This window comes from Agelaius tricolor, unplaced genomic scaffold (genome assembly GCF_023055355.1).
Source record: "Agelaius tricolor isolate 1412-34295 unplaced genomic scaffold, bAgeTri1.0.p SCAF_3, whole genome shotgun sequence".
Taxonomy (NCBI): Eukaryota; Metazoa; Chordata; class Aves; order Passeriformes; family Icteridae; genus Agelaius; species Agelaius tricolor.
In genome coordinates this window covers 12343513-12358099 of record NW_027269263.1, presented here as the reverse complement: position 1 = coordinate 12358099, position 14587 = coordinate 12343513, and the positions used below count along the sequence as shown (strand labels likewise).

General features: G+C 47.6%; 1 protein-coding gene across 1 annotated transcript in view; it reads right to left on the bottom strand.

Moving 5' to 3' along the window:
* The window catches only part of DENND2A (DENN domain containing 2A), a 57792-nt gene extending 43967 nt beyond the window's left edge, over nt 1–13825 (bottom strand). Inside the window, exon 1 of the mRNA XM_071422483.1 lies at nt 13640–13825. The gene's annotated coding sequence lies outside the window, so the exon portion shown is untranslated. The remainder of the gene's footprint in view (nt 1–13639) is intronic.
* Between the last annotated feature and the right edge of the window lie 762 nt (nt 13826–14587).

Sequence of the window (14587 nt, the reverse complement as noted above, 5' to 3'; positions counted from 1 at the left end):
TCCTAGGGAAAAATCGCTCTTCCTCCTCCACCCTTCCACAGGTGGTTTGGTACCTCCTCCCTGACAGGGTGATGGTGGGCACAGCAGGGGTTTGGAGGGTGATGGAAAGCAGCACAAGGGTTCCCAGCACGGGCACCCGGACAGGACAGCGACACAGAGAGAAAATCAACCCACATCACTGTGCTGCTTGTCCACCCACACCCTCTCCATAACCAGGAATTTGGCAACCTGAGCACAAAACAACGCAAGGAATGGCCCTTGGCTCTTCCAAGGCTCCCCAGCCCCAGCAGAAGCCCAGCAAAGGGCAGAGCATAAGGAGGAGTGTGCTGCAGGTAACCATCCATAACCATCCCTACATTCTGCCCCAGGGGCTCCAGTACAGCCTCTGATCATAAAGCTTTGTGAGAGAGTGGGGGAAAGATCTGGTCTCCTGGTACTGCCAGGCAAAAATGCTGGAAAAATATCATGATGTCTTGGTGGCACATTCTTCTGCCATTTTATGTGGTAGAAAAGCCCCAGGGAAAGAAAGAAATAAAACAGAGAAGGGTAACATTTTCAAAAGTGACTACATGACTTTGAAGTTTAAGACCCATTTTCACAACCGAGGATCAAATTTTTTTTTTAACAAACATTCCTACTAGGCTTGCACTTACACTTGCAATTCCATCTCCTTATTTTAACTCCCAAATAAGTCCCAGCTTTGACTGAATTAGCTCCACATTGTATTCATGTGGCTCTTAGGGACATGGTGTGGTGGCCAACTTGGCTGCTTTAGGTTAATGGTTGGACTCCATGATCTTGGAGGTCTCTGCCAATCCAAATGATTCCGTGACTGTAGAAGCAGCTAACATTTTCAAAGAATTGTAAGCACACATTCCTCTTCTGCTGACTGCAACAGGAGACAGGTCTAGGTATGGCTGGGAAAGTCAAGAGCACATTTCTCTGCACCTTCATTCACCTACGCAAGCTCTGCTGCTCTCCACGTGCCAGATCCAGCTCCACAGAGCTGGCAGAGCTTGTGTAGGTGCACGAAGGTGCAGAGAAATGTGCTCTTGATTTTTCCCAGGAAAATGTGGGAGATGTCTCAGATAAGAGATCACAGCCCTGAAAAGGGAACTTCCAGAAGAAATAATTACTCTACATATGTCTAAAGAGCTTCTTCACATCTGGCAGCTTGGAGGACAGACTGACACAGTGATGCTGTAAACCTAAGCATGTCCAGGTCTGAACAGACACCTGTGTGCCCTGTCCCTTTCAGAGGTGTGACACAGGTTTCCACATTCTGTTGTGACTTTTTAATAATTTTTTTTCTCATAAAGACAAAACCATTGTGTAGCACAGTGTGACCTGAAGCAAATTCCTTGGCTGTTTTTCTCTTGGTGGGATGAGAGACAAGATGAGAGGGAACATAGAGACTTGATATAAGGAAAAGTCTTTTTTTTGACTATGGGGATAAAAGAGCTCTTTTCACCATGAGGAAAACAGAGCTCTGAAGCAGCCCTGCTGTCTCCATTACTGGAGGTTTTCAAGACCCAACCAAAGCCCTGAGCAAACAGAGCTCAGACCTGAACCTATTTGAGAAGGAGGCTGGAGTAGAGCCCCCCTGTAATCCCAAATCTGGATAATCCTATGATAACAGATCATCAATTACTGTAAAAGTGAGTAACCACTCTCATTTTCTCTGTGGAAAATAACAACAAAAAGTATCTTTCAAAAGATTATTACTAGACATTTTCCTCCCCAAGTGATACTTTTTTGCCTTTCTGCAACTGCTCAGCAAGGAAGCAGTAAAAAATAGCTGCCAAAACAAGATATATAATTATGCTATCCCCAACACATATCTACTGTCTTTTGTCCCTTGTCATTCTGCAGTGCCTAACAAACTTCAACAGCTCCATGGAAGCCATGAATCCACCAATAATGCTGCCACCAATGAGTGCTGTAAATTTTCACTATTAGAAAAGGAAAATATTTTCTTCTCAGGTTCATTCCACTTTCAGAGATCAGGGTACAATTTTTTGAAAAGCTTAAAGTTATTTCATAACTAAATCAAACACTAACCAACCAATCAACTACTAAAGAAAAGTGAGAAATACTGAAAGCATTTATTTGGGAGATTTGTTTTTTTCCTTTGCTGAAGTGTTCCTTTGGGCTTCTTGCAGCAGAAATCCTAGAGACTGGAGAGTTATCAAGCAGGCACATATTGTTCACTACTCTCTTCCAAGGGATGTGCTAAAGCCAATACACACATAAAGGACTTTAATTTCCATTGTTTACTTTCTTTCACATACTTCTCACTGCTGGATAATGGAGCAAAAGCAGAGCACCCGTGTACAATTGTCTCCATCAGTCCTTATCTCACAGTTGAAGCAGAGCTATTTGTACATAAGCTTCCAACCCAGAGAACGTGCATCCAAGTTTTGTATTCCAGGGTAACCACCAGGGCATACTCCACCCAAGATGTTTGGATGCTGTGCTGGACTGGGCCCTGATACTATTTACTGTGCACAGGAAAAACTCACTACTACAAAGCACTGACTGCGTTTCACAAGGGAGCGTTTTACAGGACTCAGAACAAAATATCAAAGTAGGAATCTTCTGGAGTTAAACCCTTTGCAGAAGCCCTGTCCCCTGAGCTATTCAATAAACATCATCCCCTTTCATCTTAAATGCTCATAAAGATGCCATTTCCAGTCCAATGCAAGGGGAAATCCCAGCTGCACTGAAGGTGACTGCAGTGGTTGTGGTGTGGCTTCCATTTCACCCTCCACATTCACCTCATTTCTGCTCAGCCCCAGCACAGGGGTACCTACAGAAACACAAGCACAGCCCCCCTCTGCTCAAGTCCATAAAACCTCTTTGGATGGGATGGGACAACCCTTACAGGTTCTCATGTGATGTTTAAAGAATAGAAAGGTTTCCTGCAGGGCAAGAGATGAGGTCTCCTACAGTAAAGGGCCAGCACTAGAGTGACCCACCTGGTATAACACCCTGATGATTTGCAAGTTCCCCTGTGAAATTCCCATCCCCACTGTCCCAAAAGCAACAGCTTTACATGCTCAGCTTTGAAGATCTGGCTCAGGAAAGAGGTCTGTCTGTAACTGGGTTTTTTCCCTCTGTAGAAGATGGCCATTGCAGCAAATGCACATTTTCCATAGATTAAACACTCTATGAACAGGCCAGTTAGATCACAGAAGGCTTTGGGTTGGAAGGAACCTTAAGGATCATCCGGTTCCAAACCCCCAGCCATGGACAGGGACAACATTCACTAGATCAGGCTGCTTAAAGCCCCATCCAGCCTGGCCTTGAACACTTCCAGGGATGGGCATCCCCAACATCCAGGGGCAGGGCATCCTCTTGCAGTGCCTCACCAGCCTCACAATAAGGAATTTCCACCTAACATGTAAGCTAAATCTCCCCTCTTCTGGATTATATTTTTTTAGATATTCTTCACCAGAACCACGTTCTTTATACAAAGGTTGAAGCTGCCCAATGCTGCCTCAGTTATCTGCAGTTGAATGCAATGGATATTTGATAACAATTGTGTTTTCTTAACTGAAAAGAGAATGTCTACAGACGTAACTGGAAAACTAAATCTAAACTTGATCTTTTTGGGGGAAATTCCCCAAACATTTTATTCTATTAGAAGAGGAACAAGAAGAACTTAAGTAATGCTATACCTGATTTACTTCTTAGTTGGTAAGAAAAATGTTTGGCATTCAAGTAGGCATTCTTCTTCCCATCTCTTCAGCATGTAATAACTCAAATGTTCAGACTGCATAGCATCTACTTAATAAGAATCTCCTAAGTGGGTTCACTGCATTGATGTTAAAATGATAAGTATGACACAGGAGAAATTTCAGCCCTGAAAATAGCTTAGCAAGAAGTTAGCTTTGCTTATATGCCTTCCCAAGCAAAAAGAATATTAGAGATGCACAGTGTTTTGAAATATAATTATCGTATAAAACTAAGAATACTCCCAAGAGGTGATTTGTGCCCTAAAAGTACTCACAAACTCTGAACCACAGAGTAAAAGTGCCTGTTTCTCTTACCTGACCAGAAATGCTCCAGAAAATAACTTAGCTGGTCAAGATGCACTCACATACTTGAAATACAGCTGCATGGTCTCAGCAATTCAATTTGCATGAATCACAAACAGATTTAAGTGCTGCTGGATGAGTAAATTACTTATTTAGTTGGTTTCTGACTAACTTAAATAATTTTTGCAAAGTTTGATCTAAATTCAGTATGCCCCCAAAAAACCCCAAACTCAACAGAGAGAAACTTTCAAGAAAACATCTGAGGTAATCTGAAGGAAGCTTACAAGAGTCAGGTTCTTTACTGTGAAATGACATTGCTTACCAAAATTTAGCTAAATTGAGGGGGTGTGTGTTAAACCCTCCCTTTACAAGGAGCAGAAATACTATTTAGGCTTTCTCTCCTTCCTATTTATTTTATTGGAGGGAAAAAAGGAGGGAAGAAAATAGATGGGGCTACCCTGCCACCTTTCTCCAAGTAGTGAGTTATAATTTTCTTTTATTCAATCATGAAACTGAAAAACCAATACCACAAAATTTCTTTTAAAGCATAAAAAAACTCCTGACCTCATTTTGAGGTCATTGCTCAGCTTAAGTTAATGGAGCAATGACAGTGCCATCACCTTGTTCTCCTGGACAACCTCATCCACACCTCTCACTGTGCTTCATCACTGCATCACCAAGTCATGCTGGCTCTGCTTCACAAAAGGTGCATTATACATTGTTCTGCTTAATTCTGCATTCAAGGATTTCACAGCAAATCATACCAAAATCTCCTACATTAAAAATACCTGTTACATGTTAAAATAATACACTGTTCACATGTTAAAGAAAAAAAGTGACGTGCAACAGAGACAGTGAAACAGCTGATCTGCTGTTGGTGTGCCAGGAAAAAAGAATGGGTTGGTGATTACCTAGGCAAAGGAAAGGGAGAGAGAAAGGGAGAGAGAAAGGGAGAGAGAAAGGGAGAGAGAAAGGGAGAGAGAAAGGGAGAGAGAAAGGGAGAGAGAAAGGGAGAGAGAAAGGGAGAGAGAAAGGGAGAGAGAAAGGGAGAGAGAAAGGGAGAGAGAAAGGGAGAGAGAAAGGGAGAGAGAAAGGGAGAGAGAAAGGGAGAGAGAAAGGGAGAGAGAAAGGGAGAGAGAAAGGGAGAGAGAAAGGGAGAGAGAAAGGGAGAGAGAAAGGGAGAGAGAGAGAAAGCAAACTCAATGGTCAGGTTTGATTTTTCAAAAAGCAGATCTTGATCAGGAGCCTGAAGTAAAAATAAAACACCCCTTATTGCTCTCTACAGCTCCTGAGGAGGGGAGATGCAGAGGAAATGCTCAGCCCTTCTCCCTGCTACCCAGTGTAGTACACATGGGAATGGTTCAGAGCTGCAGCAGGGGAGGCTCAGACTGGACATTTGGAGGCATTTCTTTACCAAGAAGAAATTGGTACAGATTTCCTAGGGCTGCCAGACATTGGAACAGATTTCCTAGGGGTGGACTGTGTTCCATGTCTGCAGTGTGTAAAAGGCATTCGGTCAATGGCCTTATTAATATAGTTTAACTTTGGCCCCGAAGTGGTCAGGCACCTTGGCAAGATGATCCCTGTGGGTCCCTTCCAAACTCAGTCTAGTCTAGTTTATTCTATTAATAATAAAATAATAGTAATAATAATAAAATTACTATTAATGATAAAATTATAAGGAAAGGCTGCCATATGAAATTCATAAGAATATCAAGAGGGACTGGGTTAGACATCTGGGAACACTGGTTTGAAGGACAGAAAAAGATAGAATTTGTATTCCTGCAGTGGTTGCTGGTCAGCTGAAGTCCTTCCCTGCTCTAAAATGCCAAGTTTCTGTTTCTGATAATGTTTCCAGAGTGCTTTGGATGAGAAAAGTTATTTTACCCCATACAAACAAACATTAAGCAAGTGGAACAGAAGCAATATATTACACGTCAGAACAAGTTATTAAAAAACCCCAAGCAACCAAAAAACCACCTCATCAAATTCTGACAATATTTTATGAAATTTGTGCCTTTTAGAGGTGATCCTAATTTTCCTTGAAACATACCCAAAATTGTCTTTGACTAGTGGAGAAATTTATGAATTTAACAGGGGAAAACCCTTGGTTTCCCACTGAATTTGAGTAAGCAAAATCATTCTATAAGGAAAGTTTCTTGCTGTGCAAACAAGAGGATGCTGATGGAGCAAGGTTTAGCACAGACTAAGCAGCAAAAGCTGTCAGAATCCTTCACCACCACAAGTACAGCGCTGTTATGTGAGAGGTGACACCATGGCAAAACCTCTACGTGGAGTCACTCACAGTAATCTCAGGGGACAGAGACAGAAATCTGATGCAAAAACAGTTACCATGTGTTGCTTTCCCAGTGGGAAACCTCTCAGGCTTCTCTCAGAGTTTGACAAAGCTGAGAAACAAAAACCAGATAGATCATGGCTTGTGACATCATCTGGAAAAAGCTCAACATCTTACACATTTCTTTAGAGTAACAAATTGTCTCATAGAATTTGACTGGGGATTGCTGAACACGCAGCGTAGCATGTCAAGGCAGGGAAAACCAGATTCTCAGTTACTTAATCCCAAGCTCTCTGAATTCAAGGAAAAAGCTCTCATGGACCAGTAGATTGTGGATGATTCCCCAGGGTCTGGTTTTGGCCAGATGTCGATTTTTGAAGCGCTACATGTGCTGATGCAGAGACTTCCTTCTCAGTTTTAGTAAGGGGCATTTATTTCCCTTTGCTAGTAAGCCACTCTGAGCTCTGGAAAATCCAAGACACAACTCTTACCCAAAAGGCTTCACAAGGGAAGCCTTTGGGATCACAGCATGCTTTGCAGCTGAAACACATTTTATTTTAGTATGTAGAAAACACACGTCTTCTGCAGGGCCTTAATGTTTTTAAAGAGAAATCTCCAACAGTCTTTTGAAAAGTCTCTGGGAGCTCTTTCCTTTTTAATTTAGAAAGGTGGTGTTTAGCTGACACTGGCTAGCAAACTCATATTTATGAAGTGCCCTCTCAGTGTCCCGTGAAATTTGCCATTTCCCTCCATGACAGTCAGCACTATCTGTCACGAGAACACAATCCCCTGGGACGGGAGCCCTGAGCCCTGTGCTGCTCTCCCTGCAAACAGATGTGTGCACGTTCCCCAGCTCGGAAAGTCACGGCCGCCTCTTGGCAGAGAGCTGCAGCAGCTGCACATCTGCAGAGGGGAAAAGCTTTCAGCAACAACTACAGGAGGATCTCATCCTCCCCCCGCCTGCAGAGCAAGCTCAGCATTTGTTCCTCTCCAGATGACACCCCGATGGGTTGATTTAATCACTCACACATGCATGCATATCCACAATGCTTCCAAAATACCAGGCCTGTGACTGCATCTCACCTGAACTGCTCACTGCAACAGAGCTTATCAGCAAGAGGCCTTGCAGGGTAAGAAGAGAAAATCCATGTTCAAGGGCGCTGCTAATATAAAATGATTATATAAAATGATTCTGCAGAATACAGCAGGCAAGCAAGAGACCACTTGTGATGAGGAGAATACCTAAGCACATGCTTATTTTAAGTCTGTGCTCAAAGCATATCACTGTCTTCAATCAGACTGTGGGAAGTTCAGTTCCAAACTTCCCAGAGCAGGAATGATGTACTGGGTGGATTGAAGCATGTGCCTGACCTACATGTCTGCCTAAACGATTCACCAGACTTGGGGCACAGTACAGAATATTTAAATGTAGTAGGAGCACAGAAACACTTCACCACTTTTATTCCCAAAGGGAAATCTAATTAAAACACAGAGCATCTAGCTATTTAAAGTTATTCTGCTTACAAAGAAACAGCAAGTCTTGCTCCCTAAATCAGTCTCTCCAGTGGGTTGCCAGAGTCCCCAATAAGTTTCTGGAAACACAGCTTATGTGCCTGAACTTGGCCAGGAGCCATCTGCTCTCTGGGATCTGTAGGATCAGGAGTCTCAAGGTCTGGCAGGGTCTCATCCAGAACTCTTTCAACCACTTCCAAGTGAGGTGGCACCTTTCCGCACTCAAACTGCCCCTGACCATCATCAGCTCTTGACATTTTAAGAGTCTGGGCCAGATTTTCAAATGAGCTCAGAGCAAAGCTTTTGTGAGTGCTTCTCCAAGACCAGCTTTTCTGCCAGGCACAGTCTCCTGCACAGATATCCTACCAAGGCAAAGCCTTTCCAAGCAAGGCCAGCACCCCACATGCTGAACTGTTCAGCCAGTCTGATTACTTACCATGATGCCAGATGAGGAGATGGGCATTGGAAATTACAGCTGCCAGCATCCCCTGGCAGAATCCATCTTTGCACTAGGCTCCATTCAGATCAACAGCTCCCTGCTGTACATATTCTAGAGGGAATGAGAGCAGTGGAACAAACCTCCACCAGCATTTGCCATGCTGTTTTACAGAGGAGGCAAGACTGGCCACAGTTAAAGGATGAAAACAAAGCAGTGCTCCTACAAAGGCTCACATGGCAGCACCAGTAGCAGCAAGTCCCAGAGTCCACTCCAGGCATCACAGAGAGCTGACCCACAGCTGCCTTACCTGTCTAGCTTCCTTCCTTTTGCCTTTTACTCTGATCTTCCATCACACATCCCAAAATGGTCCAGGCGCCTTACTCACACTTCTAGATGAGATCTTGTCAGCACTGCACGTGGAGCCAAGTGCATGAAGAGCCCAGGGGATGGCCAGGGCCATCTGTTACAGGCTTTTCTCTCTGTGAGTTGGTGTTTTTATTTTAACTCCGTCTGCTTCTGGGCCCCTCTTCATCTCTGGCTCCTCCCATCTCCCTCTCTCCGCTCATGAGGACAGAGTTTCCATCCTGGCCCTGGGCCAGCACATGTATGGGCAAAGGCAGAGCTCAGGAAAAGCCATCTTCTGCTCCCTTTCATCACGTAAACACTGCCAGTTCCCAGCCCAGGAGCACAGGGCTGAGCCAGAGCCCTGCCTGCAGTGCAGGGGGACTGAGGAGCAGCAAGTCCTGCCCAGGCTGGACATGGCAGCTTGGCTGCAGGGCAAACATTTCCCTCCCAGCCCTCCTGCTCCAGTGAGCAGCCTGAGCCTTACCCCAGCCAAGGAACTGCTTGTCAGAAGGCAGACAGACACATCTCACATTCAGCAAAGGTCATGTGTAACAAACAGCACATGCAGGTAACAGTCAAGCCCAATTCTTGTTTGTGCCAGCCATTAAAAACAAGGAAACCAGAAGACCCCAAGCAAACCTGACTGGCAGTGCCCCAGCACTGGGATGAGAATCTTGCCCTAAGAAGGCCTCAAAGGTGTGCTAGCTCCTAACAAGTTTAGTCAGTAAAAACTGACCTAATCAGTCAGTTAAATCACAACTTAAATCACCACTAACTCTTCATCTACTTTGCTAAATCCTTGACAGTAACAGTATGCCAGCTGCAGCTGGTTTCCCTAACCTGGGGAGGGGAAAAAGCACTGAAGCAAAGAATGAAGATTATAACAGCACTCACAGCATTCATTCCAGCAGGACATTACTCTTTCAAGCCTCTACCCTTCCAACTGTGCTTGATTTCCTTCAGCTTTACCATGGGACAGTACTGTTTTCAAAAAAGACAGAAATTATGTCCTCAATACATGTTATCTGTGTTCAAGAAAGGAGTGACAGTGTTTCAAGCTTCTTGCAAGGAAGATTTCCCATGAGCCCTCTTCTGGGGTTTTTGTTGCACACACACAGAACACCCCACATTTGCCCAGCAAATGTTTAGGCAATGTATTTACCTTAGAGCAGTACAAACTGAGGGGGTTTCTGGACAGGATCACCCCCAGCCATCATGCCAGGATTATCCCAAGAGCACAGTCAGTCCCTGTGAGCAGCTCCAAGGGTGACAGACTGGAACCACACCACAGGGTTCAGAGCTGCTCAGAGCTGTCTCTGAGCACAGCACAGACTGGACCATCATGATGGCAGAGCCCCAAAGGTGTCTTGCTGCCATGAGTTCACAGCTCACTGAAAGACATAAACTGGTGATGGCACATAGTGGTGGGCAAGAATCCACTGCTTTCCTCAGGAAAGGCCTGGGGAATTATGGCTTTCACTGCATCAGCCCCATGTCCACAGACACAGAGCACCTTGCCCCAGTTGGGTGGAGAACCATGTAAAGGCTGGGAGAGATCTTGAACAGGATCAGCCTATAGGACCTTAAGTATTTATTTATGTAAGACAGTGCTGATGCCTCTTAGTGCTTTATATCAACCTTGAACAGATTCTCAGCCTGCTCTGTGCTGAGCTTCCACCAAAGGACATAGGCCTCGGTTGAAATCCCAGCATGCAGAGGCAGAGATCCCAGGACACAGAGGTCAGAAATTCCAGGGACTACGGACTGTTTTAGGCACCCACTTCAAGGTCACCCAAGGCCCCTGCAGAAGCCACATTTCAATGAAGCACAGCCATTTCAACAACATTTCAAAAGCACAGCCTTCCTGAGGCTGGGAGCTCAGTCATACAGTCACCTTCACTAAAACCTGGGCTGAAGCCACCCCCAAACACCGTGCATATCCTCACATTTCAGCCTTTGCTTCCATTTCCAGGAGCTGATAAAGCATCTCCAAGGTGAAGACCAGAAAAAAAACCCCATAAGCAAGATCAACATGCTGTTGCCCTTTCCACTGCGCTTCAGAGCTACAGTCAAGCAAACACTGTTTCTTTTCCTCCTTTGTGCTGTGAAACAGTGCTCACAGATACCTCAGACACAATGTTATTTGAGCTGTATCTAAGCAAAGCCAGGATCACTCATTTACTGTCAGGACTTGAATGAAACAAGAAATTGCTTTCCAGCTCCATCCCACTCCCTCCTTCCCTCGGGAGAGTCTTCTCAGCCTGAAAGGAACTGCTATGCAAGTGCATTAAAAGTCCTATTTCAGCATTTCTTTCATAGTAGAGGCCTCTTCCAGCCAGCTCTTGGAATCCTGCCAACAGACATATCAGCCACTAGTACTTCAATCCTTCTGCTAAAAAACGCTTCCCTAAAGAGCTTGCACCCCACTTCTGAATGCCTGAGATCATCACAATTAACCAGCTTCAACAAGGGTTTAAGACAGGTTCTTCTCTACTCCCATGGGTTTAATGGTGCACTACACAGCCTTTTCTCCCCTTGGTCTGGCCCCCACTTAGGAAGGAGCAGCTTCCACACAGTTCCAGTCAGGAAATAAATGTCAGGTGTTACAAAAGGAAGGGAGGACCAGCTGCTTTGAATGATGCATTCAGGGGATCCAAAAGAACATGGCACTTATCAGATACTCTGAAATGCCCAGCATCTCTCCATCTTTAAGGGACTGGCTCTGTTGTGTGATGACTTCATTGGCAAATTTCTTAAACTTGGGGAAGGATCAAGCTTGCTTCTGTGCTCCCAGAGTGCCCAGCAAAATTGAGATTTTAAGTCCTGTCTGTATGAATTAGTTGTCATGGCTGATATTAAGAATAACTCATTGGAAAAGCTACTCCTGGATCAAGATCATCTCTGAAAAACACAGTTTAGGGGTCTTTACTTATTATCTCCTTGTCAAAATGAACATTTCTAACATGTAAATACAACAGGCATGGGAGAAAGACAAGCCTATTGTAAGTGTCTGACAAAGGATCTAAATGTTCTTCTTGTTCCTGGAGAACAGAAAGCACACACAGAAGTTGTCTTTGCAGACAAAATGTCCCAAAAGCTTTCCCAGGGCAGTGAGATGGGGGCAGTACTGAAAGCAGCAGCACTTTGGGACTCTCCACATGCACTTGTGCTCTACAAGGAACGCTGCACTTTGGATCTGAGCTGATAAACAGGGAGAACCTTCTGCGTGGACTGCTGGGACATGGACGTGCTGAAGGCCAGCCCAGGCTTCAGCACACAACCTTCTCACCCACACAGGCAGAGTGGTCCCAGCAGAGCCATAAATCCTCCCTCTGCTTTTTGCATCCCTGGCCACTCCAGCGCCCTTTGTTTTCAGTGCTTTCTCTTCCGTTTCTCAAAAAGGCGCCTTTTTACCCTGGGAAATCCTGTGGCTTTCCTCTCATTTCCATACTTACCATTCTCAGTTGTTTCCAAGCCTGACCCAACATAGTAGTTATCATTTTCACGGGCTTGGATTATTTTGAAAACCCAAACAACAACCAAGCAAAACTCCTCAAACCCAACATGCACCAAACAAACACTACCCCAATGACAACAATTCAGAACACAACACGAGGGTGGAGGAAATGCATTCCTTTCCTCTGCCAGGATGCAGTAACAACTCCCTTTTTGGTGGTTCAGAAAACAGGGCCAGTACACATTATTGGACCTCACTATGACACACCAAGAACCAGCAGTCAGTAAGGTGGCAGCCAACACAGAAAACAGCTTTTTAATCCACCACCAACACCAGCAGCTCCCCTCACAGCAGCAAATAAAGGCCCCATGGAAATCCCTTTGGTCATCTCTGTCCTCCCAGCTGAGCTCCAGGCTGGAGATGCTCTTCTCCAAAAGCAAAAAACTTAAACAACTACTTAAATGGCAAGAGCAAAGGTGGCTGGGAATAACTCAGGGTCAGGAGCAACTTGCTGACCTGTCTTGGAAACAAGATGTGTTCTTGTAAAGAGCAGAATTAAGGGCCCATGTTAGCACTTAGTCCCTGCACCTGTGAGGAGGCTCCAGTGCAGATCCAAGCAGTCAGAAAGCCTCAGTCCTCCATGACCATCACATTTCCAGCACCAAGCATCAAGCGACATGCTTACTGGACACTCAAAAAGCCAAAACCTCTAAAAGTGTCCCAAATACACCTCGCATGGTTTTGCGTCCCAGTTTGCATTTGACACCTTGGGACTACAACAGCAGCCAAGTGTAACTTCTTGTTCCCAAACAACATTCCCTTCTACCAACTCCCTGTCAATTAGCGCTCATCATCCTTGGGTACAGGATCAGGAAGGCAAGAAAGCGTTTTTCTGCCGGGACAGGTGAATACTCCCACCGATCCCCACCGGGAGTCAGAAATGCCACCCTGATAAGCCACAGGCTGCACACAACTGCAGGCGCTCCAGGGAAAGCAGGAAAGCAGGCTATCCAGGGCAGAGAGAGAGAAGTGCAGGGCTAATATCACACGGGGATTCGGGAGTTTGCCGAACTGAGAGCTCTGGCTGTTAGCTCCGGCAGGGCCCGGGCTTCCCCCAAAGAATGTGCTTAGCGTTTCCTCCTCTGTTTTGTGCTGGAGACCGAGGCAGGGCTGAGTTCACTCAGGGGCCCCGTGCTGGGTGGCGGGGCTGCCGCGGCTCCTCCGCCCCACCGCTCCCGGCCCGCTCGGCTCGGCTTTTCAGCAGCGGCCCCCGTCTTCCCTCAGCCCCGGCCGAGCCCCGCTCCGGCAGCGGGCCCGGCCCCCCGCGCCCGGCGGGAGCAGCAGCCGCCCCGTCCCGGCGGGAAAGCGGCTCCCTGTGCCCGGGAGCGCGGGGGGACTCGGCTGGCGGCCCCCGCGCTCCCTCCCTGCAGCCGGGACGAAGAAAAGCCAAGTTGGGGCGCGGAAGGGAAGAGGGAATTTGGGATTTTTTTTTGGAGCGGCACCTCTGCCCGCTGCTCTATCGCGTTAGCGTTCTCTCGGCGCCTCCCTACCTTCCTCGGCGGCGGCAGCGGAGCGGGGGGGCCGTGTCCCGTCATGACGGCGGCGGCACCCGGCGCCGGGCTGGCGGCTGCGGACCCGCGGCTGGGGGCTCCCGCCCGCCCCCCGCCGCCACCGGCCCCGGCCCCGGCCCCGGCCGCCCTCCGGCGGGAGCGCCGCCCCGTCCCGTCCCGTCCCGCCCCGCCGCCCAGGCGGCCGCGCCCGCCCCTCGCTCCGGGCATGGAGCGCCTGAGCTGCCCGCTCGGGGGAGGGAACGGGGGCTGCCGGTGTTAGCGGGGCAAACCGGAGCGGAGTGAAAAGCCGCCGTTCTGGTTGCAGACGGAAAGATTTGCGGCGAAACGTAGAAAGTCCTGACTTGCTATCAATCCGGTGCGTGTCCCCGGCACGGCTCCCCGAGGCTGATGGGGTCACAGAGCCTTCGCACCTGGGAGAGCACCTGGCCAGCAATGCCTCAAACCTGCAACACGAGTTCTATCCCTTGATCTGAGATTGGTATTAGGGAAAGGGGCTTCACCCAGGGGCTGGTCGGACAGTGGAACGGGCTGCCCAGGGTAGTGGGCACAGCACCAAGCCCGACAGAGCTCAGGAAACGTCAGGACAACGCTCTCACGGTGCGACACTTGTGGTGTCCTGTGCAGGTCCGGGAGCTGGACTCCAGGATCCCGACGGGTCCCTTCCAGGACATTCAGGAAATTCAGTGTTGTTGCTATGATTCAGAACTGATGGAGGGGTGAAGGCCCCCGGCCCAAGCGCGGCCCCTTCCCGCCTGTCCCCGTCCAGCACAGCCCGATCCTGAGGGGACAGCCCGGGCACGCGCCTCCCTCACGGCACTGGCGTTCCCGCCGGGCTCTCGCCGCTGGCCCTTTAAGGGGCGGGGCGCCGCCGCGCTCCCGGGCGCTGATTGGCTGGGCGCGCCCCCCTCCCGCCCCCTGCCCTCGGCG